A 27,606-nucleotide genomic window follows, 5' to 3' on the forward strand; every position below is an offset into this window, starting at 1 on the left:
GTACTTGCCAATGTGATTTGTTTTCATTGTTCGTGTATGAATAAATATTCAAATGTAATCATCTGTTCATGCCGCATGGGCTGGAAGGCCCATCACAGTGTAGCTCCTGCTTCTCTGGCATGTAATCTGTTTGCATGTTAATACCATTTATTTCTGTGTAAGCCTCTGTTTTCAGTTTGGAATAGAATGTCACATTTCGAGGACAGTAATGGCTCAGTAAACCGCACAATTGTCGTTAATGGAATTATTTTATGATAACATTAACTTGGCCTCAAAGCAGGATGGAAGAGAAAACTCTCATCAAAGGAGTCTTGTCAAACAGTAATTTCTCCTTAATTTATTATCTGTGCTATGAGCTGCAGCGGTGGGGAGGAGGGGCTGACAGCCCGTGTCTCACGGACACGTGTGAGAGCACTTTCTACACAGGCAAAACTTACTGCTGTTATGACCCGCAGTGGTGTGTGTGCGCACCCACTTCCGAGTGCTTCTCTGTTCCCTTTGCGTACGGAAAGATTGGCAATATTACCGAGCACCTTTCTGGTGTGAGGGCCTCTTACGTGAATGAATCAGGCTTCCCTGGGTAGCTGCAATCTGGTGGCGGAGACAGACCTGCAGACCAGCCATCAAATTCCTGGGGAGGAGAAACGACAAATGATCGGGCAGCATGATGGAGACTTGCAGGTCGCTCAGAGGGGGCAAAAAGGCAGGTTTCCTCTGTAAAGCAGTGTGCTGCTGCTCAGCATTCTTCCCCTGACCTCTGTGTAGTCGCTAGCATTGCTGGCCCTCCCTCCCTGACATGGCTCATCGACACTGAGCGGTGTTTAAGAGACAGGCCCGGGAGAAAGGGAGCCAATGGCATCTGTCATGAGATGTCCCCTTGCTGCAGCTGCTGCTGGTGAATGCGGTGATCTCGGCTCACGGGCCCCGAGACCTCCATGGGGGCACAGGCTCCATGCAGCTTTTAGGGCTGTGACTCTGGAAGCAGACCTCCAGGACTGTCTTGCCAGACATCTGTGGGTGGGCTCGAGCAGACCACCTTTTGACCTGTCATCAACCTAAACCTTTTGTGCCAGCCAGAGGCTAGTGAAGAAAAACAACAGCGATAAACCCCCAAACCAGGCCCATAGCGTTGATTCTGACCCACAGAAAGTCCACAGGGCAGAGGAGACCTGTTCCTGAATGTTCCTGAGGCCGCAGATCTTTAACAGAGCAGGCAGACTGATCTTTCTCCCAAGGAGCATATGGTGGGTTTGAACCAACAGCCTTATGATTAACCCAATGTTTAACCCACAGTGCCCCTGTGGATCCTTTTAGTAACTACTCAATCTACTCACTGAGATCAGGTCAGTTCCGACTCATTGACAATTACTCACTCACTCACTCACTCACTCACTCACTCACTCACTGTCATCAAGGTGATTCTGTCTCTTAGCAACCCTTCAGGACCGAATAGAACTCCTTGCTCCTGTGAGCATCCAAGACTGTAACTCTCCAGGCAGTGAAAGTCTCACCTTTCTCCCCCCGCAGGGCATAAGAGAACTACCCTTCTCTGTTTCCAATGTTGTCGACCTTCACAGGAGTAGAAAGCCTCATCTCTATCCCTTGGAGTGGCTGGAAGGTTCGAACTGCTGACCTTGTGTTTAGCAGCCTAATGCATAACTCACTACATCGCCAGGGCTCCTTAAACATGATTAGGTACCATTTATTAAGCCTTTCCTCCTGCACCCCTTTCTTTTTACCTCTTTAATGGTCGCAACAAGCCTGCTAAACTGAGGTATTGATAGGCTCATTTAATACAAAAGGAAACTCGGGCCCAGAGAGGTACAGAGTGACTCCAGGCCACACAGGTAGAGAGGTACAGAGTGACTCCAGGCCACACAGGTAGAGAGGTACAGAGTGACTCCAGGCCACACAGGTAGAGAGGTACAGAGTGACTCCAGGCCACACAGGTAGAGAGGTACAGAGTGACTCCAGGCCACACAGGTAGAGAGGTACAGAGTGACTCCAGGCCACACAGGTAGAGAGGTACAGCGTGACTCCAGGCCACACAGGTAGAGAGGTACAGCGTGACTCCAGGCCACACAGGTAGAGAGGTACAGAGTGACTCCAGGCCACACAGGTAGAGAGGTACAGAGTGACTCCAGGCCACACAGGTAGAGAGGTACAGAGTGACTCCAGGCCACACAGGTAGAGAGGTACAGAGTGACTCCAGGCCACACAGGTAGAGAGGTACAGAGTGACTCCAGGCCACACAGGTAGAGAGGTACAGCGTGACTCCAGGCCACACAGGTAGAGAGGTACAGCGTGACTCCAGGCCACACAGGTAGAGAGGTACAGAGTGACTCCAGGCCACACAGGTAGAGAGGTACAGAGTGACTCCAGGCCACACAGGTAGAGAGGTACAGAGTGACTCCAGGCCACACAGGTAGAGAGGTACAGAGTGACTCCAGGCCACACAGGTAGAGAGGTACAGAGTGACTCCAGGCCACACAGGTAGAGAGGTACAGAGTGACTCCAGGCCACACAGGTAGAGAGGTACAGAGTGACTCCAGGCCACACAGGTAGAGAGGTACAGAGTGACTCCAGGCCACACAGGTAGAGAGATATGAACAGGGAAGAGTTTGATATTAAAAAGCCTGGGTTTTCTCTTTCCCCATCAAATTTTCTGTCATATAATCCCCATATCATACCATTTCTCATAACACACCATTTTAATGGTTTAAACATATAAAAAGAGTCTTTTATAATCACCACAATTCATTATATTCATTCTTGTATTCATTATTATTAGCTTCCCACCTCCCTACAGCCTCCCCAGCAGAAGCCCCAGAGACTATGAATCCAGTTACTGCATCTATAGATGTGTCTATCCTGGATTGCACACGAAGAAAAGCATACAACACCCTCCCACCCACCCAAAGGCAATTACAAGAACATAGAGAGATCTCCCTGCAAAAGAAAGCAGAACATAATGAAAGCTAGAACAGATTTAAGATGGATCACAAGGGAGAACAGATGATAAGGAGTTAAATTTTAACTCATTCGTTCACTTTCCAATGCACTTTACCCGAGAGCATGGCAAGTCAATGGCCAGAAGGGATTCTCTGGAGGCTTAATCTACGTGGGGATGCTGCCAGTGGATTTCAGACTTTCACTGTTTCCCATATCCCTCTGCAAATTAGGTATTCAGAATTGTAAGCTCTGTTACCATTTCCTCCTCTGGCCTTGGATGGTATTATTTACAATCCTTGGATCACAGAAAAGCCTAGACTTTTGGTAGCATGCCGTGTCCACAGTGAGCAGCATGTTTGTAGAGAAGCTGCAAGGAGGGTGGTGCATCTAGAGAGTGGGTGGAAGCTGGATTGGAAGTGCCTTGAGTGTCAGACCAAGGAGGTTGGCTTCATCCCTCATGCTGAGGGATATTTGCATAGAGACAGCTCTATCGCCATCTGTAGTATGCAAAGTGGGTAAATCTGTGGGTCTGAAACTAGTCCATCGGGGCCAAGTAAGAATATTCAACATTCGTGGTATCCCCAAATAATGAAACTGCACATCATGTTTAACGTACTATTAGAATAGACCCTGGGTATACTTTATAAATAAGTAAAACCTCTATTGAGAGTCATACAGTGTGGAAGTCACAGCTTTTGGCAGTGGGGAGCCATTGATGTTTTAAAATAGGGGATTTCCATCATTAGGCTCATGTTTCAGAAAGATGACTGTAGAAGAGTGTCGTGAGCGGAAGATGACCCAGAAGAGGGAGACACGAGACAGGAGATCAATAAGAAAGCTATTGCAATAACTTGGGCAAGAGCGCTTGAACTAACGTACTTACTGTGGAACTGGAGGAGAAGGAGGGAGAAAGATAAGGATTTATAGAACACAGGATTGACAGAATTAATTGGAAGTGAGAGTGGAATTGAAGGGGAGTGCTAAGTTAACTGACCTGGTTCTGAATGATGCCCATTTGCCAGGGGAACCAACGTGATCAATGAGGGGAAGGGTAGATTTTTGGAAGGAAGATGGATTTATTTACCTTGAGGCATGTAAAGTTTAAGATGTTTATAACATAAACAAACAAATAACAAAAGTCACTGCCGGAGAGTCAACTCTGACAGGTCATGTTCCGGATAGAGAGGCCCTGCCCCTGTGGGTTTCTGAGGCTGTCAGTCTTTCGGGAAGCAGACACCCTCCTCTTTCTCCCGTGGAGCAGCTGCGGGTGTGGGACCCTGTGGTTGCAACACAAACTAACTCACTACGCCACAAAGGTGTCTTGTCCATGCACGTCCAGTGGACATGTGAAATAGGTTTTCAGACACAAATTTGGAACCCAAGGGAGTAGAGAATGAAGATATCATGTGTATGTCCTATAAAACATATAAAAACATTTGCTGCCTCAGCAATTTTTGCATGTAAAAATTCCATGACATTGCATACCGTTATCAAATTACGTAACCATCACCCCTATTCTTCTCCAAATTATCCCGTTGGAGAGTCGAGGTATACTATGGTAGACGTTGATGCAAAGGGGTATTTGAAGCTATGCAGCACCAGATGAGGGATGCTGTAACACTGAAGATGAAGCCCAGGGGATTAGTCTGTTGAAGAACCGGTGGGAGAGGAATCTCGGTGAACAGGGGAGTAGGGGTCTGCATTGGCACCCCAGGAGCCAGGAAGGGAGGAATCTCAAGGAGAGAGTGTCAACCTTGTCAGCTGTTACAGTGAGGCCACCTGGACAGAGCACTGATCAAAGGCATGGCATCTGTCAATTAGGAGGTCATTGGTGAATTAGCCATCCCTTTCTGAGAATTTCACATCTTCCCTAAGCCCAGTTAGGAGGCCATTCAAGGTCTCTGAGGCACCAGATCTTTGAAAAGCAATCAGTCATCTATTACTTGCACAGTGTCCGCGGCTGGCCAGGGTGCAGCCTCAGACCGGCATCTCTGGGGCTCCTTTGGCACTTGGCTAACTGTTTCCTATGAACTGTCAATTGAATGCTCTGCTCGTGGCAAAGTGCAAGACACTGGTCTTGTCTGCTGCCATTGTCCATTGAAATGGCTTAATTTCCTGAACAAGACTATGTGTGCTATGGAGAGTTAAGGGAGAAGCCATGGAGGACACAAGATATTAATTCTTCCAGATTGAAGCAGCCAGCAACGTTCCCTTCTTGTTAACTCCTTGCTACAAATCTAGTGAATCGCTTGCTGGCAGACTCCTTGCTCTAAGGCAGAAGGGGCTGTTTCTATCCAATGCCGATGCTGACAGTTCCGCAGAGAATGGCTTGGTTGGAGATCAATTTTTTGAATAAATATGTAGATTGAGGAAATGCGTTTGCTAATCCCCTGTAACTAAATATGAACATGGCGGATAATAGGGGCCTAGTTTGCCAGAGGGGTGAAATTCACCAAGCTAACATAATTGTCAGGGATGATGAATGGAATTAGGATGACTGCAGGTACTTTGTGATCCACTTCAAATGCACTGGAGGCAGGCCTCGCCCCGGAGTAGAATTTGCTTCCTTAATAGGAAATGATGGGGTGCTCTGTGGTTGGGCTGCTGTTTATTGTGTCTTTGGGGTGGAAGGAAAATGGAAAAGGATTGACTCACAAAGCACATGTGGTCACTGCTTTGCAAGGCTTCAAGGTAGTCCTCTGACCCTCAGACATACTCTCATAAGGTAGTTTGCCATGCGGACACATTGATTCATGTCATTCCGTCAAGACACACCTTTGAGGTTTGCTGCTTGGCCAAGTACAGTGACAGGAAACCACAGCAAACCTCGCAGTCGCAACACCTTACTTTGTAAGGTGCGCGGCATACTTGAGGAGATAGAGAACAAAACGAGAAACCAAAAGCAAAAATAGCAAATGCTTCAAGAGCGTGGTAAAGGCTATGGAGGGAGATCACAGGTGGCATGGCACGCTGGTAAAGGGTACCGACTCTGGTGACCTTGCCTGTGCAACATCCCCTCTGGGCCCTGGTTTTCTTGTCTGAAGTGGGGGTGATAATATTAATACGGCCTCAAAATACATTTGTGAGGAGTGTTGTGTTCAGCTGCCATTGAGCCAGCAATTCATGGTGTCGCCCTGCACAACAGAATGAGATGCTTCCGGGTCTGGTGCCATCCCCACGATCAGTTCCCGAGTCGGCGCTGGTGAGCCAGAGGGTTTTCTCCGGCTGCTTTTCAGGAGTAGATCGCAGGCTTTCTTCTTCGCCCACCGGAGGCTGCACGCTCCCCTGAAACAAACCAGCCATGCCCGTGGAAGGAAGAGCTCCTTGCGGGGCCGGGGGAGGTGGGGTCTGAACAAATGCTCTCAAATAAGAAAGAGCTCAGGATTTCCCCAGAAAGGGAGAGAAGACGAGTTTGGCTACAGTCTAGTGAGCAAAGGGAGACCTGGAGAAAGATGCACTGGAGCAGCAACACGGGGTTTCTTCTAAGTGCCTGGCCCAGTCAGCGGGGAGTGTTTAATAGAGACTCCTCACGTGCCTTACCAGGCTAGGCGCAATGCCTAGATGGCAAGAAGGAGCCATGCGATGGGCCGGCACGGATTCACTGGTGGCAGCTGCTTGGGGCCTTGTAAGCTGAGTTTAGAAGCATCTGTACAGGGAGCTCTGCTGTACGGGTCGGTAAGTGGGAAGTGATGGTCATTTCTGGGTTAATTATAAAATGTTCAATAGGAGTCGAGGACCCCGAATCCAAGCAGTGCACAAGCACCCCTGACAAAGCATTTGTGGTTTAGATGATCGGTTTAAACCTAACATCCATGTATGGGATTAAGCCCCACAAGCCTCTTAGCTATCTTATATAAGATAGACATGACACATTCTGGGCATTTAGAAAATAGTTTTATTGATAGATGATTCAATCATTGTTTGGGTGGATCAAAAGCTATCCTATGCTTCCTCAAATCCTTGAATAATCTCTTTACTCTCTGTGGCAAAATCTCAATTTTGCTTAACACTTTTGCTTAGTAGGCCTTTTATGTTTTTACCACAACAAATTGCTTTTCTTGGGATCAATTATCTGTTAATGGATGTGTCTAAAGGCCCATTTGTACCTCAAGTTCCAAATGATGTCAAGGTCATTGGTTTTCTGACTAGCAGTGCACGTCTCACAGGTTCAGAGCCCTGGGTGTGCTGTGGGTTAGGCATTGAGCTACTTACCGAAAGGTCTGCAGTCCAAACTCAGCGCCCCCTCCTGGAGAGAAAGCTAGCTGCCTCTGTGTAGATTACAGTCGGACATGCTAAGGACCGTTCTATGCCGTCCTGTAGAAACCCAATGAGTTGGAATCAACTCGACAAGAGTGGGGTGTTTGCTACGCGTAGGTAGATATTTGCGTACCTGTTTCCTTTTTCCCAGGAGAATGTTCTTCCAAACTGTATTTGCTGGACTACATAGTGAAATTGATGATTGTTTCTTGACTTCATATCAAAAAAGCATTCAGAAGTAGGCCAATCTGCAGGTCGTGGGTATCGTTGTTGTTGATTGCATGCATTTGCGTTGAGATTCTTATTTAGAGAGACCTTAAAGGACAGGCGGTGGGGGGACTGTCCCACAGGCTGTCTAAGGCTATTGTCTTCAATGAGAGCAGATTTCAAAGTCTTTTCTCCTTCTGAGAAGCTTCTGGGTTTGAATTGAAGATCTTTTGTTTAGTAGTCAAGTACTTTAACCTTTGAGCCACAAGAACACTTGGCGTAGACTATTCCAAAATACACTGCCATTGAGTCCATTCTGACTGATCACAACCCCATAGAGGGTTTCGGAGACTTTAGATCTTTTCAGGAGCAGACAGCCCAAGCGTTCTCTAGCAGAACAGCTGGGGGTTTGAACCACCGAGCAGCCTGGTGACTAACCCAGAGCGCCACCACGGCTCCTTATTTGGACGCCATGTTGTTGTCGAGTTGGTTCCAACTTGTAGGACCCTGTGCACAAGAGAATGGAACATGGCGCTGTGCTTCTCACCATCCTCACGACCGCTAGGTTTGAGTCTGTCGTACCATCCACTGGGTCAGTCCATCTCCTTAGAATCTTCTTCTTTTTATTAGCTGACCCTCTGCTTTGCCAAGAAGGATGCTCTTTTCCAAGGACTGGCCTCTCCTGAAGACTGGTCTAAAAGCAGTGAGATGAAGTCTTGCCATCCTCGCTCCTGGGAAGCATCTGGCTGTGCTTTTTCCAAGACAGAGTTGTGTGTGCTTTTGGCAGTCCACGCTTTCAATACTCTGTGCCAGCACCGTAATTCAAACACATCTGTTCCTTGGTCTCCCTTGTTTGCTGTTCAGCTGGCATGCCATAGGTATGAGAGCTAAAAAGGAATAGGGACCCCTATGTCAAACTAGTCGTGACTATGTCACCGAAGGCAGACTACCATGCCACCAATGTAGAATATCCCACAAAGCGAAAGCCACAGTGTTTTCCACTGTTGACCCCACTCATCCCAAAATGTTCTCTTTCTGTGACTCCCAGGGGACAAAACTCTGACTCCTCCTTCTACTTCTTTATTTCTTTTTCGTTTAATTAATAAATCTTTTTATTGGGGCTCATACAACTCTTATTACAATCCATACATACATCAATTGAGCAAAGCACCCTTATACATTCGTTGCACTCGTCATTCTCAAAATTCGCCTTCCACTTGGGTTCCTGGAATCAGCTCAGTTTCCTTTTTTCCCCTCCTCCTCCCTCCCCGCTCCCCCCTTCCCCCTGGTCCCTTAATATTTTATAAATAATTATTTTATCTTGTCTTACACTGCCCGGTGTCTCCCCTCACCCACCTTCCCATTGCCCATCTTCCAGAGGTCTCCTCCTTCTTAGTTCTACCTGTGATTCCCCCTTCTCCCTTCATTCAGTTCCTGAGATAACCAAATATTCTCCCCATCAGTGGCCTTCATCCTGTTTCCCTGGCTCACTCGGCCTGCTGCAGAACCACTGAGCTTGGGATTCCTGTGGACTTGCGTGCCATTCCCGATCCTGTTCATCTCGTTTACTCTTACTCACCTTCCCTATGTCACCTCAAATATCCCTTCTTGGGGGGAACCTAGCCCTAACTCTTGTGGCTAGGTCAAAGCTCTATTCTGTTTTTAAAAAATACTTTTATTGAGGGCTCTTACATCTCTTATCACAATCCATACATTCCTCCCATGTGTCAAGCACATTTGCACATATGCCGCTATCATCTTTTTCAAAGCATTATCTTCCTACTTGAGCCCCTGATGTCAGCTCCCTATTTCTTACCCCTCCCTCCCTCACGAACCCTTGATAAGTTATAGATTATTTTCCCGTATCTTACATTGTCCTCCATCACCCCTCACCCACTTTTCCATTATTCGTCCCTGTGGGAGGGGGTTTTATGTTGATCCTTGTGATTGATTCCCCCTTTCTCCCCTCAGCCTCCCCTAATCCCCCTGGTATCTCTACTCTCCTTGTTGGCCCTGAGGGGTTTATCTCTCAGATAGTCCCTGTGTGTGGGCTCTTATCTGTAGCAGTGTGCATGCTCTGGGCTAATCCGATTTGTAAGGTAGAATTGAGGTCATGGCAGTGGGGGCAAGGAAGCATTAAAGAGCTAGAGGAAAGTTGTGTGTTTCATTGGTGCTATACTGCACCCTGACTGGCCCATCTCTTCCCTGTGACCCCTCATTATATGTATTTTGTCTTTGCAATCTGCTTCACAGTTATCATTGTAGGTGTTTGGGTGTTGCTTTTTATTTCTTTATGTGCTTTCCTGGGGAACAAAGTGATGGCACTTAGTAGGTGTTCAACAAATATTTGTTAATGGAATAAATTACCTTAAGGAACTTGTAAACACACCTACCCAGGCTAAGCAAAAGCCACCTTTGTCTCAGAATACAGGTCATTGCTAGATTTTCCTTTCCACACTTCGATGGCTTGCTTCTTCCGGTAAATTAACTCCTGTTTCCTTTGGTCTCAAGCCAGGTATGCACAGCTGGGACAGCAAGTCTGTTGACTGGAACGTAGTCCTGGATGGTAAAACTCATCTCTTTGAATCAGGGCCCTCTTCCTTCATAAACATTTCCCGCTATGATATGATTTAATGGATTCATTTAGTGATGCCCTTCCCACGGTATATAGTACATTGAACATTGTCTCCCAGAAGCCCTAAAAGGGAACCCAGAGTGCAAAGGGTCCACACTAGCTCTTACACTGAACAGTTGGCTCCATGATTTGCAAGCTAATTATTTTTGAACTTTGGTTTGGCTTTTGCGATCTTCCCCACTTTGGAAGGCAACCGTGGGATAGAGAGAATGGTGACTGTATGGGTCGCATGTCATCTCAGGCCATGGAAAGCGTAAGACAATATATACATGTTTTCCGTGAATGCACTCCTCTCAATTTTGAGGACTTACCCATGGCTCTCGTGCGTCTGTGAGGACTTTGAGTCCGTGTTTATTCAGTATTCACATATACCTCTTCCATGTACACAGGGTCATAAAACTTGGACTCTCTCTTGGACCTGGCTTGGCAGTGAAATGTTTTGCCTGTAGGCTCCGTGTGGTGGTAGGCTCCTGGTTTGTGTTAGCATTTATAGTCATTCTTTAGTGCTGCCGTAATGGCTTGCCGTGAAGTGGGCGATTTAAAACTACACAAATGTATGGTCTCATAGTCCCGGAGGCAAGATGTTCAAGTTGAGGCTGTCATCAGGGCTATCTGGTCTTCAATGACTCTCGAGGAACTTCTGGTTTCCGGTAGGCCTCGGGGTCCTTGGCTAGTGAGCGAATAACTCCTCTCTTCTCCCTGTCTCCATATTTACATGGCTGTCCTCCCTCTGTTTCTCTATGTCTCTCCTCCTCTTTCATGACGACCCCGCTCATGAAGGATTAGGATCTACCTGACCTCAGGGAGAACTCGTGTTATCTGATGACATCTTCCTCAACCGTATTTCCAAGCAAGACCACACGCAAAGGCACCTCAGGTTGGGACTTCAATATACCTTGCTATCTGAAGTGGTTCGGTTCCTAACAGTATTGAAGTGTCTATACAACAGATCTTATTGAGCAGCTAAGAGGCCATTAGGTTGGACACTGGAATTATAGCAATGAAGTAGGCCAACACAGGCCTAGTATTCGTGGAGTTTTCAGCCTAGCTAGGGAGATGGTAGCAGACCTGTTGGAACAGGGGTTAAGTGCTTGACAACTGTTAACTGAAAGGTGGGTGGTTTGTTCGCACCAGGTGATCCATGGGGGAAATGCGGCCTTCTGCTTTCATACAGACTGCAACTAAGAAATCATATGGAAGAGTTCTACTTTTCCCTCTAGGGTTGCTTTGAGTCAGAGTCAGCTTGATAGAAACAGATTCGTTTTTATTTTAGAGAGAGAACCATCAAGTAGTTGATCCCATGAGTAATGTGTAGCAGTGGTGACAGAGAGTTATGTGTGAGGGGCTCTGAAAGCCTGTTGTGATGCTAATAAAAAATCCCATCCCAGGAGCAGGGGCATTTTCCTAAGGAATGGCCATCCAAGAGATGACCTTCACTATGATATGGGCTAGCAGGTGGCAAGGAGGAGACCTTAGTAGGCGAAAGCAAAGCCAGATGGAACGTCCAGAGCTGGGGAGGAACTTGGCCTTATTGACCTCTGAAGAGATCAGAGTGGTTGGAATTCAGAGAACCAGGGCCACATGGGCAGGAGAATTCTTGGAGGAATAAGACAGGATGGACCTGGAAGGACCTGGATGTCTGGCCACGGTGTCTGGACTGTGTAGTCTGATGGAAGGAGAGTCGTGGAAGGACTTTAAACAGTAAACTGATGTGATCTCCTTTGTGTCTGTAAGGAGATCCCTCCCTTGCGCTGTGGTGTAGACAGTGGATTGGAAGGGAATAATAACAAAGAAAGAAGGTCTCTTTGGAGAGCCCTGCAGATGAGGCATGCTAGGAACATAAACAGTTGAGAAGGTGAGGGGCTGGGTGGTAAATGGTTTGGGTGGGGGAAGAGTTAATGAAACGGGATGACTGAATGGCATTTGAATTCTTTAAGATTTATCCTTCTGACTTGGGGCTCTTGCCTTTGGAACCTCCAGCCAGTAGATTACATGAGAATTTGAAATTCTGGATCTTAGAAGATCAGTATGGATTGTTGTAAGAGTCCCCAATAAAACGTTTTATTTAATTAAAAAAACAACAACAACAAAAAAACCAGATTCATTTCCCTGGGGCAAAACTACCAAGGAGGCCAGAAGCTTCCTACCTTGCCCTTGACACTGTAATTTCCTTTTTAGTAACTGTGCAACAAACTATATTACTATCCATGATGGGTTGATGGTGACCAGCCTTCAATAAATAATGCTGGTTGTTCTAATGTTTAAAAAAATTTTCTGGAAGTTTAGCTTCGTGATATAGTGGGTCATTCAGAGAAGTGGGAACAAGGACCTGGAAAGAAGAGACTGGTTCAAGGTCATAACACAGATTAAGGGTGGACGCTTGTTAAAAACTTAGCTCTGCTGACCAGACTCCTGCTCTTTCTGCTATACTGCCCTTTGTGGCCTTTGGTCCTCAGTCATCCTCCTACTCTGATGAGAGAGATCCCTAGTAATGCAAACCTAGGTACTTGAACTTGACATTCCCTCCTGTGTTTCCAAATTTTAAAACAAAGTGTTTTCTTGCCCAATTAGTCAGGAAGATTATGATTCTCTTTAACAACACACACCACATGTCAAGGCTCTCAGCAGAACTGAGCAGGAAGTCTGGGGTTAATAGTCCCTCTCAGGAAGTCACAGTCAGAAAGGACAATGCTCTGAGGCTCTTGGCATGACCAAAGAGCAGAGGAATGATAACTTGACACTTCTTAGGCAATTGCCTAAGGGACCAAGAAGTGTATGCCAGGGACCAAGAAGTAGGTGAAAAATCAGCATCTCGAATCTGCAGTTGTGGAGGGGAGACTGCTTCTATTGCGTGACCTTGAGTATGATCCCCTGGCTGCAGCCCTAGTTCCCATGGTGTAAATGAAAGAATGTTAGAAGGCGTGGAGGGAAAACATTGCGGTGGAAATGGACTGGAAAGCAAAAGACAGTCACCCTTAAGAAAGAGTAGTTTTCTTTCTCTTGGTCTCACTCTCTGAGTTAAATGTAATATCTATTTGTATGAAAAATTAGAATATAAGATGAAATGGTTTAGGACTATGTCATATACAAATCCCTTTTCCCAGATGCAAGTACACTATAAATTGTTAGGTGACATGTGTCAATTCTGACTCATAGGGTAGCGACCTGATGGTGCAGCAGCATGAAAGCCTGCCCAGTCCTGCACCATTCTCACAGCCCATTGCTGCAGCCTCTCTGTCCATCTGTCTTATCAGGGATCTCCCTCTCTCCCTGCCCTTCCCCTTGACTAAGCATGATGTCCTTCTCCAGGGACTGGTCTCCCCTAACAGTATAAATTAGGTCTATATATTTCTCCATTTTACTATTTATGTGTATGGGTGTGTCTACAACTCTATCTTATCACTTAAGATATGATGGGCAACGCGTAGGTCCTTTGAAAGCTAAAGAAAGACTTGTAGTCAAGACCTTATTTACTCTTGGAATCCAATTTTTTTTAGGCCAACTGGACCATTTAGAAAATAAGTTGGGAGAACTTTGCTGAGTATGAAGTTCTTTTTCAAGTAGATGATTCAATCTATAGATTTCTCCAACCAGGGAAGTAAGTGTGTGTGTGTGTGTGTGTGTGTGTGTGTTTCTATCCTCAGCAACATTGTATCGGGAACATTCAATTTCTAATTATATTTAGGGGGAAATCCTGAATACTATTTTTCATGCTAATAGAGAAATTTACTTAAGCGCAGAATTATGCAACTCAGTTCTTCTTGCCAAATGACACGAAGGATGCGGTTCCTCTCAGCAGAATGAAGGATGGCACGGGGCACACATCACACTCTATTCATAACTTAGAGTTCTTTTCAAGGTTTTTGCTGCATTTGATTGCCTACTTACTATTAATTTATTACACAGGGTTTCCATATTTTAAAAGTAAAGTGAATGCTTTGGATGGATTGTGTTTCTTTCATTTTGCACATATTTTGAACTTCCATTTTTTATTTAGGCTGTTCAGGTTCCCACCTGAGGCAGTTTTTCTTTGGCGATTGCATTAATTTTATGCATTCACTCTAGCCAGTTTTCAAAGTAGAATTCCCCACATGCTGCGTTTGTCTTCTCTCCTCTCACCCACTGATCATTCTGCCCCGGGGTGATCTACAGGAAGAAGACTAGTGAAACTCTTAGCAGCTTGCCCTAAGGGGCAAACTCCTCTTGACATGTCAAACCCTGGTAAAGGAATGGATCATGCAGAAATAATGTTGTCATTGGCAGGAAGATTACCCCTCAGAGATGGTCTGAGGCCTCTGCATGGGCTGCTGGTGGCACGTGGCCAAATAAAGCCTGTTGGAGTGCTCCCTGGTCACTCGGACTGGTTGGAACTTCACACTGGCAACCTGGTAGCCATTCTAGACCTTTCGTACATGACCCCTTTTTAGGGGGTTTTACTCTTTCTCTTCAGAGAGCAAAACTCTTTGCATTCTGATATTTTGTATTATTGTTATTTTATCTTAACATTCATTCTATTTTCTACTTTTGGGTGAAAACATACATAGAAAAAATACACCAGTTATTTCTACATAGAAAATTCAGTGACATTGATTACCTGCTTTAAGTTTCCAATAATTTCATATAGACTTAATAAACAGAATATTGGGGTGGAGTCTAGCCTGTCCATCAGGTCATAGCCTGATGATGTCTCCTGTGAGTGTGACCTTCTCATAAGGAGGGTTCTGGGGACATTCCTCTCTCTCTGCCTTCACCTTCCTGTTGAAGAACCATGCTGGGAGCAGTTAGAGCCCTGTGATGCCACCACCACCATTGGATCCACAAGACTTTGCACCCACGAACTAGTGATGTTCCTGCATTCTGCATCATCGCATGTGACTGCATGAGTCTGAAGAGGGGCTTATGGATTAGTACTGGACTTACAGACGAGCATTGGACTAATCGACTTGAAATGTACTGGGCTGGGATGTTTGCTTGATACACACACACACACACACACACACACACACACACACACGAGTTTCACTGGCTGTTTCTCTAGGCAACCTGGCTTAACACAACCAGTGACATAAACTCACTGTCTACCTGTAAGTTTCTGATCTAGCCTTTCACGTTAATGTTGCCAATTTGATCTCACATAGACAATTCTTTAAAAGAACACAATACTCGAGGTAGATAGTCTTTACTAGCTAAACCAAACTCAAACTTGGTTTATTGAAGATAAGATGTCAGTGGATGTTTTCAGTTTAAGATTTAAGTTTTAAAGACAATTTCAGGGCAATAGTTTTGGGGAGGATTCAGTATCAAGATCACCAAAAAGTCTGGGTTACATGAAAATTTTACCTTCTGCTCTTTATTTTCCTCTTTGTGATCAGGATTCTTCCATAGAATCTTTGATCAAAGCATCCAGCCATGGGAGCAGGCACTGCCTAGTTCTTCTGGGCTCATGGAAACGAAGGCAATTGTTCTTGAAGGCAATTAGGCACAGGTGTCTTCCCCCTCTTATTACTGACTCCCCCCCACCCCTCACTCCCAGTGAACAGAGATTGATTGCTGTTCCTTGGATGCTTTACCTCTCAACTTTATTGCCCTTCCAAACAGAGCAAAACAACCCCAACTCTCTAGCCACTGTTGAGTTTCATGGCTCAATCCTAGGGTTTTTTGCACTAGAACTTCATATCTCAATCTGAATTTTATTTATTTTAGGTCCATAGACCTTGGGGGTGGGAGGAGCATGGGGAGGGTGACAGTGACCCTGGAAGGAAGTGGTGAATTAGGAAAGGGACCTCTCGTGGCCCCATTCTAGCATATTGCTTTGACTCAAATCCCTCATCTGAGTGGACCAGCCCAGAAGCCCTTATTCCCTAAGCAGGACCAATGTATACAAGGCTTTGTTAAGAGAGTTAAACTCATCTACTGGGTTGGCAGGGGTTCCTGGAGAGTGCCAATGGCTAACATGTCCAGCTGCTGACCGAAAGATTAGAGGCTTGAATTGGCCCAGGGGTGTCTTGGAAGCTAACAGCAGCAACAACTGAGTTGGCTGCAATTATTCTTGATCCCAGGTGGGGTTTGAATGAGTGAGAGAGAATATGAACACTTGGCTCTGGTCTCAAAATGCTGTGATTTCCCCACAGTAACCAGTCTTCTGAAACTACAAATGGCTTAATGATTGCTTTTGAAAAGTCACTAATTTACACCTACCCTAATAAAGAGAATTATTGGCTTGAGATTTGAACTAAAAAGGCTAAAGCCAGCCGTCTAGTCCTCCGGTAGTCCCAAAGCATCAGCCCCTGGGCAAATGATGCCTCCCTATCTGCCAACTTGTGCCTGCTCCTGCCAACGACCCATTAATTTGCTATCCTTGTCCTGAAGGGTTAGTGGTGCAATGAGTGAACATTGGAGCCAGTCACTCTTGTGTTCAAAATCAGGCCCTGCCATTTGCAAGTTGGGTGACCTTGAACAAATTAGGCAGTGTAGCAGGAGAAGGCTTATTAACAACCTATGTTTTGGAGACGACACAGAATTGTGTCTGAAAGTGAGCAGGACTTGAAGCACTTGCTGATGCAGATCAGAGACAGCAGTTGTGAGATGAGTTACAAGTCAATGTGGAGAGAACCCAGACCCTCGCACTTGCACCAATAGTAACACCATGGCAAATGGAGAAATCCGCAAAGTTTTCAGGGATTCCATTTTTGTTTATATCAACAATGAACAGTTCTGAATGCAGCAGTTAAGAGATACATTGCTTTGGGCATATCTGCTGCACAAGACACCTTTAAAATGTTCAAGAGCAAGATGTCACTTTGAGGACTAAGGTGCGCCTGATCTAGACCATGGTATTTTCAGTCATCTCCGGTGCAGCTGAAAGTCAGACAATGAATAAGGAAGATCATAGAAGAATCAAGGCATCTGAATTATGGTATTGGCGGAAAATATTGGAAGTAACATAAACTTCCTGAAGAACAAACACACCTTTTTTGCGCGAGGTACAAGCAGAATGCTCCTCAGCAGGGAGGATGAGGCAAGACCTCATTTCACCTTCAGTGGGTATGTTATCAGGAGAGACTGGCCCTGGAGAAGAGAAGCTTCTCTGCAAAATAGAAGCTCAGCAAAAAAAAAAAGAAGACATTTGCGGTAGTTGCATAGTCTGTTGTCAGTTTGATACTTAAGAGTGAAGGGATGGAGTTTAGCTTTCCAATTAGGTCAAAACTTGATGACCTCATTTGGAGGTGCTAAGGAGATAAATAGCTTGCTGAAGCAGGACACACACCCCCCCTGGGAGATATTCCTGTTAAGAATACACATCGTGGTATGCTAGAGCCCTGGAGCAGAAGGAGCCATGTGGACACTCCTGCCAGTGCTGAGATGCTTCCACGGCCATTGGATCCACAAGACCTCCCACCCTCTGGATTGTGATCTTCCTGCATCTGGCATCATTACATGTGGTATGTGAGTTTGAAGAGGAATTTATAGATTGATATTAGATAGATTGGCTAATATCAGACTTATGGACTTGATTTGGGCTGGGCTGGGATGTTTTCTCTTACATTGAATTGCTCTTATATATAAAACTCTTTCTTCTATACATATGTGTGTCTATGAATTTGTTTCTCTAGTCCACCCAGACTAACACAGCCTTCAACAAGAAGAATTGACACAGTGGTGGCTGCAATGGTCTCATACATTACTCGTGGTTGTGTGGATAGTACAGGACCAAGTCCTGTTTTGTTCTGGTGCACACAGGTTGCTCTGAGTCAGAGCTGACTCACTGGTACCCAACAACACTAATATCCCCAATCTCCATGTCCTCATGCACTAAATGGCGATGATGCTCACATCACAGGGTTGCTAGGTGAAGCAAGTGAACAGATATTTTCAAAAGTATAGTGCCTGAAGCATAGCAAGTACTTCATGAATCGTAGCTGTTATTAGTAGTAAAGTCCGTTAGTACATGTGGTGCAAATGATTTGCACTGGACCACGAATCCAAGATTGGTAGTTTGAACTGCACAGCGGTGCTGCAGAAGAAAGAGTCCCCAATGCTCCCTGTAAATGTGCCAGTCCAGAAGGCCCTGTGGGCTCACCACGATTAGGATGGATGCAGTGGCAGCAGGCATGCTCGCTGGCTTATGTGTCAGCCGTAGCAGGCTTATTGGTCACGATGACCGTGAGAAAGCCTGCGTCGCTCTTGATGACGGTTAACTACTATGGTTCTCTGGTTGCAGAGCCTTTAGGACTAGCTGATATGAGGTGAGTTCTGAACTTCTGGTTCCTCCTAATTGTGTAGTCCCTTTCTTTTCATCCATGTTAATCCATGTCAGCTACTTAGTGGTTTTCCCTCTCTTCTTCCTGTTTCTGGTAACCATCAAATACTGTTATTGTGTACTGTGTAAACATTTTATTGACTTTTTACATTAGTAGTTTCAAGCAACATTTGTCCATTTTCATTGTCCGACTTCATTCAGCATAATGTCCTCTAGGTTCATCCATGGATTTATCACTATTCTTTAATGTTGTGTGATATTCCACAGTGTGTGTGTGTGTGTGTGTGTGTGTGTGTGTGTGTACAGTTTGTTTATCCATTTATCTGTTGATGGGCACTAGGGCTGTTTCTGGTACATTTGCTATGTGAATAATACCGTGATGTACGTGAGTGTGCATATGTATCTGTTCATGTCACTGTTTTTATTTCTTTTGGAGCTGTGTGTAGTAATAGAATTGCTGGATTTGGTGGCATCTCCAGCTCTAACTATTTAAGGAAGCAGCATACTGTTTCCTACAGTGGTTGTGCCGTTTAGAATCCACCATCAGTGCATGAGAGTTCCCATCTCCTGACCACCCTTCCCATCATTGGTTGTTGTCTGCTCTCCCGTAACACTGCTCTTATTACTAGTGTGACTCCATTGCTGTTTCATTTGCATCTCTTTAATGGAGAAGATGGTAATTCAAATAGAACTTTGGTGGTTTAAAGTCGGGAAATATGCACATCAGGATTTCATCCTTTCATATTTATTCCATCCATATGCTGGGCAAATCTAAGAAACTAAAGCATATGAAGAAGGATGCAGCATCAAGATTGGAGCAAGACTCATTAACAACTTGCAATATGCAAATGGATCAACTTTGTTAAAAGCTAAGAAGACTTGAAGCACTTTTTTTTCTTTTCTTTCATTTTTTAAAATTTTTTCTAATTTGAATGAAGTTTACAAATTCAAGCAAGGGTGCTGGCCATACAAAGGGACAATACTCAAAGCAGGGCCACAATTCACATCTGTCAGTTTTAGGCTAAAAAAACTCAGTGTTTTTCTTGGTAATTAAATTCAGAAAGCATTATCATTCTAATGACCAATTCAGACTGAAGGATCCTGGTAAGACCACAATTAACAATCCACATGTCACTGACTCCGATGTTTCTTTCTAATGAATTGACCATTACATTTCCAAGTTCTGAAATGGCCAACAGACCATAGGAAGACATTTCTTTAGGTTCCTGCTTGAAGCCAACAGCTCCATCAAACTGTTAGCCTTGATCCAGGCCCAAGAAGCACTTTCTTCTTCTTCAGATTTTTCTGTATTTATTTTCTTCAAATCATTTTATCAGGACATAATGCAGACATCATACATTCAATAGTTCAGTCATATCAAGAAGTGTTGTACAATCACGACCACAATCCATTTCAAAACATTTTCTTCCTTCTTGCCCTCCTCGATGTCAGCTCCCCATTACTCCCACCTGCCATGCTGCACCCCCTCCCAGGGACCCTCAATGTAGTTATTGTTGTCATAGATGTACCCATCCTGAGTCTCCTATACCCCAAACAGAAAACTGCATAACAGAGTCAAGAAGGCTACCAAAAATAAGAAAATACAGCAGAGATAAAATCCAGGTGTTTTTTTAAAGCAGAAAATATTTAAAAGCAGATCAAACTTAACATGTGTCAAAAGGAGATCAAATGATAAGGTTGTAACCATTCAGGTCATATTTTAATAGTATACGTAATTGTTTCTACAATAATTTGCCTGGTAACCAGGCTGTTCCTATCCCTCAATTATGGTCAGAGGGATTGAAGCTTTTATTGATGATGCTAAAAGGCTATACTTTTTAGTATAGATTTTCTCTCAACACAAAGATCAAAAACCCTCACACCTGGAGCGGTAAGAAACACCGTGACAAACGGAGGAACGATGCGCATTGTCGAGGATTTCATTTTACTTGGATCCACAATCAACAGCTATGGAAGCAGCAGTCAGGAACTCAAAGTGCCCATGACATTTGAAGGCGCTTTAAAGATTTAAAAAGCAAAGATGTTACTTTGAGTAATTTTAATCAGTTCACATGCATCAGAAAGTTGGACAATGACTACGAGAGAGCAGAGAAGAACTGATTCATCTGAATTGTTGATAAAGAATATTGATTACATTATGAGTTAGCAGAAGAAGGAGCAAATCTGTCTTGGAAGAAGTATATAAGCAGAACGCGCCTTAGAAATGCGGATTTCTCATTTTCATCGATTCTTCTGTCTCCCGTCTGCTTTCTGAGCCTCGTTTTGGGCAAATAGTGCCTATCTAGTCTCTTCCTGTTGACTGTTCTAAGGCGAGCCGGGCTCCCTTCGGGCTGTTTTGGTTGCTCTGGCTGTGTCCCGCGTCCTGAGCCTGGGAAGTATGACACTCCTACCTTGCTCCCCTTCTTCAGTAATTCTATGCTAAGCTGAGTTTTCTTCCCGCCCCATATAAAGTTGGTGGTTAGTTTTGCCATCTTTGTAAGGACCGCTAATGGAGTCTCGGTTGGGATTGTGTTATATCTACAGATTGGTTTGATTAATATCAACATTTCCACAAAGTCTTTCTATCCTACGCGAGCATGCTGTACTCTTCCATTTATGAGGCCTCTTTTGGTTCCTTTCAATAATGTTTTATAGTTCTCTTTGTGTAAGTCTTTGCAGCCTTTGTCTGTCTTATTTCTATGTATTCCATCTATTATGGGCTACTTTTTCCCCTGAATTATTTTTCTGAGTTGTCTTGCTTACTATAGAGAAATCTGGCTGATTTTTATATGTCGATCATATACTCTACCACTTTGCTGAATCCTTTTATTAGTTTCAATAACTTTCTTGTAGTATCTAGTAATTTTCAGATATAGGATCTCATCCTCTGTACCTAGGGTATTTCTTCTTTACCAATTTGGATGCCTTTTATTTGCCTCCCTTGTCTTAATGGTACTGCTGACCTTTTGGCCAGTAACCAAATACTTAATCCTTGAACCACCGGGGCCTTTTCATAACAGTGTGGTTGAGTAATAATTCATGTTATAATGAATTATTTATATTTGATGAATACATTTCTATTTGAATGTGGACCTGCCAGAGTGCTCAGGAAGAAACTCAATGGTGTAGTAGTTACGTGTTGGGCTACTTCATTGAAAGGAGAGTAGTTCACGTCTACCAGCCACTCCACAGGAGAAACATTAGGCTGTTTTTTTCTCCCCAAAGATTTACCACCTTATAAAACTAATAGGACAACTCTGTGTGTTGGAACCGACTAGATGGTGAGCAGAGTAATTTTGGAAACAATGATGAGCAAGGATGGTGATCAGAGTGTTGCATGTTCCAGGGATGTGAATAGACCTGCGATCATGCAGAATGCACTGCAAAGTGGATTGTTTCAGATGCAGTAAGTTAAAACTCAGCACCCTACCACTGGATCTCCCTTATGATGCATTTACATTTCTTCCCGGTTTTTAATATTTTCTGCTTTCTTTTTCATCAAGATTTTTGTTTTACTTTGTTATTGTTAGTTTTAGTTTTTGTATGTGTTTATGTTTATGATACCCAGGATAAGTAAACCAATAGAGACAGGAACTGGATTAACTGCTCCCTTGAGGTATGGTGGGGATGTTGGGGGCAAATAATGCTAATAATGATGAACATAAGAATGAAGAAGATGCTCTAAAACTTATTGTGGTGATGACTCTCCACCTTTTCTTGGTGCGATTGCATTGTACAGTATGTGAGCTATATGCCAGTAAAATGGTTTTAAAAGTGGTGAATCTAATTTTCAAGGAGAATGCTTTTGGTTTATCTCCTTTGAAAATAATGTTGGCTGTTGTTCTTGTGTGCATGTCCTTAATCATGTTGAAGAATTTCTTTTTATATTTCACTGAGAGATTTTATCAGGAGTGTTAGATTTTATCAAATGCGTTTCTGCATTGTTTGAAATGTGACTTTGGCACTTTTCCTTTGCTTTGTTGATGTAGCAGGGTATATGAATTGATTTCTTAACATTGAACCATCCTTGCGTGCCTACTATGAATCCTATTTGTTCTAGATTAAATATTTTATTATAGTAAATATACATGCAACAAAATGTTATTACTTTAACATGCATAATTCAATGCTATTAATATATTAATTGTATTCATAAAGCTGTTCAACCATCAACATTATCCTTTTCCCTTTTTCTCAGTCATCTTTAAAGAATTCCCTTTATCCCCTGAGTCATGAGTTCCCATTTCCTCCTGGTCTTCTTCCCAAGTACTTGGGAAGCATGTCAAGTGTGCATTGCTTCCAAGAGCAGAGTTAGACAAGAATGTAATCAAGTGAGAGAGACAGAGAGAAACTAGACCAGATCTAGACCTGAAGGGAATTTCTCACCTACTCAGAATGGAAAGGAGGAAGTGGGAGGTCAGACTGCAGTGAGTGATGGCATGGGAGGAGGCAGAGTGGCCATGAGCTGAGTTCCTAATAGCCAACACTAAATGAACGGTTCTATGCAATGGCCCAGGTGGTTACACGTTTGACTCTGATCTGCACCAGCTGTGCCATGGGATAAAAATGGGCTTTCTACCTCCATAAAGAGCCACAGTCTTGGAAACTCACAGGGGTGGCTCAGGATCACTCGGGGTCAGCATGGACTTGATGGCAGTGAGGTTCTACTTTTGTTTATGCAATCATACAACACTTGTCTGTCAGTTTGTTGTACTGTGGTGGCTTGTGCGTTTCTGTGATGCTGGAAATTGCGCCGCTGGCATTTTCAGATACCAACAGGGTCACCCACGGGGAACTGGCTTCAGGAGAGCTTCCAGACTGTGAAAAAGGAATAGCATGTCCACTCCAGAGGAATTAGCCACTAACACTTTTATGGAGCGCATTGAGACATTGTGAGATACCGAAAGCCTCCTGAATATTAACAGAATGTTATCAGATAGAGCACCGAAGAGCTCTCATGGCACACGGCATGCAACGTATGCCTAAAGCACTGCCTCTCAAAGCAGAGCCGCCCATACTGATGTTGATCGGGTAAAGCCTCAGGACCTTTATGTCGCTGGTGGGGCATGACTTGAAATGAGAAGACATATCTGTAAACATTATTAATAACTGGGACTTGGAATGTACACAGTATGGATCTAGGAAAACTGGAGCTTGTCAGGCATGAAATGGAGCACACGAAGATCAATATCCCAGGTATCAGTGTGCTGAAATGAACTGGTACTGGCCATTTTTCCTCAAATAATTTAGACTTCTTGTCAGGAGAGACCAGTCCCGGACATCATGTTGGGGAAAGTCTAGGGGCATCAAAAGCGAGGGAGACCCTGGGCAAGATGGTTTGACCCAGTGGCTGCAACAATGGGCTCAAGCTTCACCATTGGGAAGATGGTGCAGGACTGGGGGGTGTTTCGATCTGTTGTACGTCGGGTCTCTATAAGCCAGGGCTCACTGGAAGGCACTTAAAACATGCAGAGACCTTTGGATGATGTCCTGAGAATAACAACCAGTAAACCAGAGAATACCCCACGCCAAACAACAACAAAATTATAGTTGTAAAGTCGATTTCAAGTCCTGGCAAACCTGTAGGACAGACTAGGACTTTCCCCCGGGGCGTCTGAGGCAGGAGCCCGGAGGGAAGCTGACTGCCGCATCTTTCTCCTGCCGAGAGGCTGGTGAGTTTGGATCACCACCTTCTCGGTTAGCAGTCAAATACTTTAACCACTGCACCACCAGACCTCATGCTAATTGCTTTACACACATTAATTGATTTTAGAGGAACCTAATGAGGTAGTACCATCTTACTAATGAGCAAACGGTGCCTTGGAGTGACTAATTAACTTAGCCAAGGTCACCCAGCTACTAAGTGACCGGAGTTGGGACCCTGGCAATATTACCGAAACCTCCACACTGTCTCAAAGAAGCAGGAAAGGAATTGGGGCTACGTCTGGGAGTGGCTCTGGGCAGCTGGAAGGAAACAAGGTAACAAGGACAATAAGATGGGCAAGGTGGGCACTTGAAGGCTCCTAATTCATCTTCCCACTTGCTTCCCGGAGCCCCAGAATGTGTTGGTTGAATTCTGTGTCCCCGGGCCTCTGGCCAGAGGCTGGAGCCTCAGGTTTCGGCCAAGGCTTTCTGTACCTGCCGGGCAGAGGTGGTGCAGAGCACTGTACACACCATATGTGGCTCCACTTCGTTTAGTGAGTGTTCAGCTGTGCAGTGTCTCCTTAATGAGTCACATGCAAGCGAGTGACGCTATATTTATCCAGGCCTGGGAGCCAGGTGCTGGCCGCCGATGGACTGGCAGCCCCGGAACAGCGCCTCGTGGCCGCTCCAGTTTTCCTGTGGGCAGGGCCTTAGGGCCTTCAATAATGTGCTGCCCGACACAGGCAGCGCGTTCCTAAAGCATTTTTCTCGGTGCTCGGGAGCCAGGAAAAATGGCTCCTCCCTGAAGCTATAGCAGAGACCAAGCACTAGGAAAGGACCTTGGCACTCCTTCTGCCATGCCCTTGGCTTCAAGGCCACACCGAAAGCCTCCCAGAGCAAGGAGGCATTCTTTTCAAGGTTTTCAGGGTCACAGGGCGGGGGGAGGGGTGGGCACAATGCTTACCGTCTCACTGCCACCAAGTTATTTCTTCCCTGACCTCCAAAATGTGTGTGTGTGTGTATTTCTTCAATCACACTTATAAGACATATTTCTTTTCTCTATTTTCACTCAGGCCAGGCATTCTGTCAGTCTGCCTGCCTTGAGGCTCAGGAATCGACAACAATAGGAAGAAACATGATTATTAACACTGGGTGGCAGCTAGGAGTCCAGGTGGCACAGAGGGTTAAGCATCGGGCTGCTGACTGGAAGGCTGGCAGTTTGTGGGAGCGCGATAGGGCCGCCCGCTTCCAGAAAGACTTACAGTCTCAGAAACCCTATAGAGGAGCCCCCCTCTTTCCTGCAGGGTTGCTAAGAGAACAGACTTGCGAGTCGTGGGTTTTTTGTATATGCCAGCTACTGTCGTGTGCACTTCAAAATCATTATGCTATTTTTCCTACTTCAAAAAGGTCTTTAGAATAAGTATTATATGCCTATGTTACTAATAAAGGAAGTGTGATTCAGAGGAGAGATGTAATTTGTCTGAAGTCCCGTATCCAGTATGTGGAGGATAAGACAACATCAAATTGCGCTTCCCAACTGCAGCCTGGTCTCCTAACTCTTCTTCCGCTCAAACCTAGGAAGAGCCTTGGCTTACAAAGAAACAGCCACAACACTCCCACCCCTGCTTTCTGTGCGTGTGTGTGCACGTGCGCCATGACGATCAGGCCTGGGTGTGAATTGTGAGTAGGAGACAGTGCTACTAGAGGTCAGCTAAAGTGGTTGTGAGGTAGTTTCTTCCCCATTTCCTGGCAGCTGTGAAGACTGGAAAGACACAGGGATTTCAGGACAGAAGCCTGGCATGACGGTGCTCCAGCCTCTGGATTGAGGGTCTCAGGCCCTGAGGAAACACCGGCAGTGGTATCTCGTGGTGAAATCAACCACTGCTATGTAGAATGTGAGCCTCCTTGCCTCCCTGCTCGCATCAGCCAAGCTATATGCCGGCTATATGTCCCACCTTTTCTACTTTGATGGCTTGGTACACGTGTCTGCCTCTGAGCGTTTCCTAGAACCTTACCTGCAGAAGGGGAATGAGAACAATAGTGGCATTGCTACTGGTGACAATAGCAGAGCGACCTGCAAATATGGCTGGGGCCGAACCCTACGCTCAGCACCTCACATGAGAGTGCCCTGCTCACAGTCCTTGGGCACAGTGCAGGGACTACCTACGCTTGCCAATGAAAATAGAGGCCCGCAGAAACCAGAGGGGCATGAGAACATCGAGGGAAGGGTGCACAAGCGACACAGAGTCGGGGTGTAGGAGCCCCGTGGCTGGGCTTGTGTTCTGATTCCAGCACCTTCCCGTGTGCGCGCCTCATCATCCTGTCCAGCAGGGGCAGTGGTGGGTCCACCCTATGGTATGATTGTAACGATTTACTATATTCACACACACAAAACCACTCTAAGAACAAAGCAGAGTGGACATTTGAACTTGGAGCGGACTGACTCTCAGACACATGCTCTACAGCAGATGTCCTGGGTTCAGTGCCTGTTGCAGAGTCGTGAGCGACAGAGGGATGGAGGGAGAGCAAAGACCAAGAACACAGACAGAGAGGCCAAGAGAGTGAGAAAGTGCGAGTGGAAAGATAGCATGAAAGACGGTGGGAGAAAGATGAAAGAGGAGAATGAGAGAGAGAGAGAGAGAGAGAGAGAGAGAGAGAGAGAGAGAGAGAGAAAGAGAGAGAGAGAGAGATTGAGAGCTGAGTTTCAGGACTCCAGATTCCTGGCACAGCCTTGGCTCTATGCTGGGGCACTAGATAGAAACCAGCAGCATTGAGGTAACAGATTGGAGGATTCAGTACTGGCTTCCCCTTAAGCTTCTTACTTCCGGAGGGTCTGGGGGGTGGGGATTAGTTAGGAAAAGGAAACTGACAGACAGACTGAAAGTGCATACTAGACGGAGTCAGAGAAAGAAAACATACGTGTGTGGAAGGTGTCAGAAAGGCAGAATCCAAGATAAAGAGACACGCAGAGAGAAATTAAAGCAGAGATAAAGATACAGAGACCACAGAGAGAGGTCCGGAGACTAATGTCACACACCCAGAGAGAGACTAGGAGGAGACTGCAGAGCAGAGGAGGAGAGGGGCCGCGGCTGGCTGGGGATTTAGTTGGAGGCGCTGCCGAGGTGGGCTGTGATTGACTGGCCTGGCTGGGTTGATGGAGCAGACAGACCTGTTCAGTGAGGCAGCGCTTTATCTGAGGAAAGCACCTTTACTGAAGTCCGGGCATGCGGAGCAGGTTTTTTACTTTGCTGGGCTGTGACAGGAGACACTTTCTTTATCTGGAGACAGGAACCATCTTCTAAGCATTTCACACCACATGCCACAGATTAGGCTGCAGATCACTCATGGTGGGTGATAAAGGCTGGTTTGGAGAAGCCTGGGGCTGAACGACACTCATCAGGGTGAAGAGGGTGATAAGATGCAAGAGTCTGGAGACTAGGTTTACATGAGGAGCCGGTTTCTTCATTGTAAATTCTAGATGTGTGTGTCTGTGTGTGTGTGTGTGTGCTAAAAATCACACCCACACACCAGGCGGCTTCCAAGTGTGTGTGTAATTTCCTTTATCTTTTAATTTTATTCTCCATGCACTTTTTAAGCCAACACACACACCCTAGATGGCACTGTTGGATAGGCCTTGGGCTGCTAACTGTAA

At 45.2% G+C, this 27,606-nt stretch overlaps 1 protein-coding gene and 1 non-coding gene across 2 annotated transcripts in view; one reads left to right on the forward strand and one right to left on the reverse strand.

Annotated features, from left to right (window-relative positions):
* Window positions 1-27,606, forward strand: part of DOCK2 (dedicator of cytokinesis 2) — a 522,265-nt gene that overhangs the window by 93,946 nt on the left and 400,713 nt on the right. The window lies entirely within an intron of this gene.
* Window positions 19,453-19,588, reverse strand: LOC142441541 (small nucleolar RNA SNORA2/SNORA34 family). Its single transcript, XR_012782914.1, has one exon. It is a non-coding gene; the product is annotated as a small nucleolar RNA SNORA2/SNORA34 family (small nucleolar RNA).

This window comes from Tenrec ecaudatus, chromosome 2, assembly GCF_050624435.1.
Source record: "Tenrec ecaudatus isolate mTenEca1 chromosome 2, mTenEca1.hap1, whole genome shotgun sequence".
In the NCBI taxonomy this organism is placed as follows: domain Eukaryota; kingdom Metazoa; phylum Chordata; class Mammalia; order Afrosoricida; family Tenrecidae; genus Tenrec; species Tenrec ecaudatus.